This window comes from Pristiophorus japonicus, unplaced genomic scaffold (assembly GCF_044704955.1).
Source record: "Pristiophorus japonicus isolate sPriJap1 unplaced genomic scaffold, sPriJap1.hap1 HAP1_SCAFFOLD_52, whole genome shotgun sequence".
NCBI lineage: Eukaryota > Metazoa > Chordata > Chondrichthyes > Pristiophoridae > Pristiophorus > Pristiophorus japonicus.
This window is the reverse complement of record NW_027254426.1, coordinates 4,791,494-4,795,019: the sequence shown is the minus strand read 5'-3', so window position 1 is coordinate 4,795,019 and position 3,526 is coordinate 4,791,494. Positions and strand designations below refer to the sequence as shown.

The following is a 3,526-nucleotide window of genomic DNA, read 5'->3' as shown; positions in this document are numbered from 1 at the left end:
CTATGTTGCTAACCATCAGTTACCTGTTACAAATCAGCGGAGGAGAAATCAGTTTATTGTCTAAAATGCTGCCTTTACCTGCACAATGTGTGCTGAGATTATCTGTGCAATATGCATTCAGCAAAATGAACAAAAATAACGCTTTTGGAAATGCAGGCACTGCCACGATAGATAAAAAAAGGCCGAGCCAAAGTGTAATGTTGGAGATGATTTTGCTCTTTTTGAGAAATGTTTCAAAGATTTTGGTGTAGTTGGTTCCATGGTGTTATGGTGAGCACTCTGGACTTTGAATCCTATTATCTGAGTTCAAATCTCAGGAAAACCTGAATGCTTGTTGTCCCAACTGCTGAAATTTAGGGACAAACAAGTGAAAGATACCTGGTGTTCGAGGGCAGTTTTGTCGCCTTTGTCATTGATGCTTGATCCACAAGTCTCGTTGTCAAATCGTCTGCTCAACAATCAGTTACCTTTTACAAATCAGCGGAGGAGAAATCACTTTGTTGTCGAATGCTGCCTTTGCCTGCACAATGTGTGCTGAGATTATCTGTACAATATGCATTCCGCAGGATGAATAAAAGCAACGCTTTTTGAAATGCAGGCACTTCATAGAAACATAGCAAATACTTGCAGGAGTAGGCCATTCAGCCCTTCGAGCCTGCACCATCACTCAATAAGATCATGGCTTATTATTCACCTCAGTACCCAATTCCTGCTTTGGCTCCATACCTCTTGCTCCCTTTAGCCGTCATGGCAACATCTAACTCCCTCTTGAATGCATCCAATGAACTGTCATCAAAAACTCTCTGCAGTAGTGAATTGCACAGGTTAACAACTCTCTGAGTGAAGAAGGTTCTCCTCATCTCGGTCCTAAATGGCTTACCCATTATTCCTAGACTGTGTTCCATGGTTCTGGACATCCCCAATATTGGGAACTGACGCGAAACATGAGAAAAGGCCGAGCCAAAGTGTAATGTTGGAGATGACTTTTTTGTTTTTGAGAACTGTTTCAAAGGTAATTGTGTGGTTGGTTCCATGGTGTAATGGTGAGCACACTGGAGTTTGAATCCAGCAATCTGAGTTCAAATCTCAGTGGAACCTCAATTCTTCTTGTCCCAGTGGCTGAAAATTTGGGACAAACAAGTGAAAGACACCTGGTGCTGGTGGACAATTTTGTTGCCTTTGTCATTGATGCTTGATCTGCAAGTCTCGTTGTCAAATCGTGTGCTCTGTATGAGAACAGTCCTGCATTGCTGAACTCTTTGCTTCAGCACGCAGTCTGAAGTTTGGATTAAAAAACAGGAAGATTGAAGTTTGGATGCAAAAGAGACTGTTAGACAATGTGGTGCCTTCAGCCAGTGAGATGAGTAACTGGTCATTGTCTGGATGTTAAATATTTGAGTACCTTGTTACGGTGGGAATTATGGAAATTCAGGACTAAACGATTTGACGATGTCTGTATGTTCAGTATTTGAGTGTAACCTTGTTACTATTTAATGAGATCTGTAGGTAAACAAGCAATATTAAGTCTGTCTGTTGAACGATTCAGAAAGCAGTTAGTCAGGATTGTCTGAATGCAAAGAATAAGAGTTCAAAGGCTTTTTCAGTGTAAAGATGAGACTTTTGTGGACTGTAGAGACACAGACAGCAGAGACACTGGACATTCGGAACGTGTGTGTGTGAAGCAGCCACGGAAATCGAAGCAAGCTGCCTTTGTGAAGTGTTCTCAGTAACTTTCATACTTGGTTTGTTTAGTATGAATGTTTAAATAAAAGACCCGATCCTGCCTTTACTACAACAGAGTGTGTGCGGGCAATTCGTTATTAAAAGCAACGAAGCGAAAAGAGCAAGACAGCCGTTTACAACATTTTGGTGATCCCGACGTGATTTTCAAAAGTTCGTTAGCTTATTCGAAGACCCCGACGTGAAGCAGAAAGTTGGCTGAGTTGTTGGAAGAAGTGTTTCCCACACATCAGTTCGAGGGGTGAGCATTCTCTTAGTTGTCGTGATTAAAGGGATCTACAGTTAGTAATGGGAGGCTCAGGAGATATTCCAGTTGAAGTCCAGTCATTTCTTAATGAATGGATTGAGTCGAAAGGGAGACCTTATGGGATAAGACATGAAACAATGACAGGAGGATGGAGAGAGACACGGCAGTCCTTAGTGGAGAGTGTCCAGTTAAAAAAGATTAAAGTGTTTGGGTTAAAAAGTGATAAAAAGAGAAAAGCGTTCGTGTTGCAGTGTCTCATGCTGGGGATTCAAACGTTAGGAGAAGAGGCTGAGGCTCGAGATAGGGAAGTCACAGAACTCAGAGAGCAGCTAACAGCAGTGAGTAAAGAAGTAGAGAATTGGTGATTTCAGGCACTCGGGGCAGCCAGGATTGTTCTGACACTGGATCAGCATCTTGCTGATGAACAGAAGCGTAAACAAGATCTAGAGAAAGGAATATCTAAGCTGCAGCAGATGGTGGTATTAGATTGGCCAGCGGAGACAGCAATTGATAAAGCCGGGTGGTATTCGGAGGATTCCCCGGGTCTGAGAGTTGAAAAGGGGATTAAGGGACAGGGAGAATGCCCACCGTTCCCATCCACATCTCCGTTGTCTTCTCTGACTTCGGAGCCTCGAACCCGTGTGGTTCATGTGGCAACGTTAGGATCGGAGGCGGAGCAGTTTCATGCCTCTTCGGTTACTCAGACGCTTAACACCCCACAACATTACACACGACCTTCCGGTAATGTGGAGAGTGGGGGAAGCACGCTCGAGCGGACAAGGCGAGAGCAGGATCATGATTCCTCTACTCCCTGTGGAGCTCGTGAAGGGAACACGACCTTAAGTGGTTTTGGGGATACCTGGTATGAGCGAGGAGGGGTACAGTAACAGGACATGAGAGCTATCCTTCGTGAAGTGGGACCTGCACCTCTTCAGGATCTTAAAAAGTTTGCCCAATGGTGGTGTAATATTCTGGGATGGTGGCAGTCTGGGAACATATCAGAGAAACCGAGGGTTCACATGGTTCTGTGAGCTTTTGGGAATCACCGGGGAAAGGTAATAGGTTTTGAAACAACTTCCAAGTCTCATGCTTGGTAGAATAATAGCTGCAACCTTTGTTACTCACTCAGGGCCACAGTTAATAAAGCGGCTTGCATTATTACCAGGGGAAGGACCCAGGGAAGCTGGGGAACGTATATTCCAGTTGTGTAAAAGTTTGGGAAGGAATTGGATTGATATCAGTCATTACGGGGATGGTACACATAGATAGATCATTTTGACTCTCCTATCCCCGTCAGTAGTTCTGGAAGTAGATGCCTGGGGTGGGGACGATCATTTTGATAAATGGTTGGCAAGGGTAGAAAGCTTGTATCAGGGAGCTGCAGGAATTTCAGTCATGGAAGTGAGACAGGGGTTACAGCGAAGAAAGGCAGAAGGGCCTGAGTGGATGAATCCCGCGAGGAGTCACATAAAAGGAGCAGGACCAGGTGGTGGCCGTCAGTTGATAGAGGACAGGGATAGACTGGCTAAAGAATTAGAA

The 3,526-nt window shown here is 44.4% G+C and overlaps 1 non-coding gene across 1 annotated transcript; it reads left to right on the top strand.

Moving 5' to 3' along the window:
• Nucleotides 1–1,026: 1,026 nt before the first annotated feature.
• trnaq-uug (transfer RNA glutamine (anticodon UUG)) lies at nt 1,027–1,098 on the top strand. The gene has a single exon. It is a non-coding gene; the product is annotated as a tRNA-Gln (tRNA).
• Nucleotides 1,099–3,526: the final 2,428 nt, after the last annotated feature.